Here is a 630-nt window from a genome sequence, read left to right as displayed (position 1 = left end):
GAATGTTAGTTAAGTTTGTGGCTTATGGAATACGTTGTGATGTGTGTAAGGGGAGGACTAGTAGAGGTGAGAGGGAAGAAGAGGGGGTTGTAAATAGTAGGGGTGGATTAGTGGGTGGGTTAGGGGGGGGAGATCCCTCACCAACGCGTATCACCTATTAAAAGGAAGACTTTGAAGGAGGGGCCGAAGTGCCGCTAAGCTCATGGGGCTCCGCAACGCCCCGTACGTCATGGACCTGTGTGTGTCTGTGTTGTGTGTGTGTGTGTGTGTGTGTGTGTGTGTGTGTGTACGCGCGACTGCCTTACTTCCTTTTGTGGGTGTTTTGCGTGTGCGTGTTTGCGTGCATTCAGTGTAGTGAGGGCAGGATTGGGAGGGGAAGGGGATGAGGAGGTGTGAGTGTCAGGGGAGGAGGAGGATTAAGCGGGAGAGGATGAGGACGAGAGGTGGATGAGGCGATGAGGGTGAGGGTGGGAAGAGGTGGAGGAGAAGAAGGGTGAGCAGGGTAATGTGGAAGAGAGGGGAGTCACAGGCTTGGCTATAGTGACCACATCTTCACCACACACTGCCGGCCACACGATCACTACCACACCTGAGAAAGAGAGAAAACAAACAATTATGAGGAGTGAATAC

This window comes from Eriocheir sinensis, chromosome 8, assembly GCF_024679095.1.
Source record: "Eriocheir sinensis breed Jianghai 21 chromosome 8, ASM2467909v1, whole genome shotgun sequence".
Taxonomy (NCBI): Eukaryota; Metazoa; Arthropoda; class Malacostraca; order Decapoda; family Varunidae; genus Eriocheir; species Eriocheir sinensis.
This window is presented reverse-complemented; position numbering follows the sequence as displayed.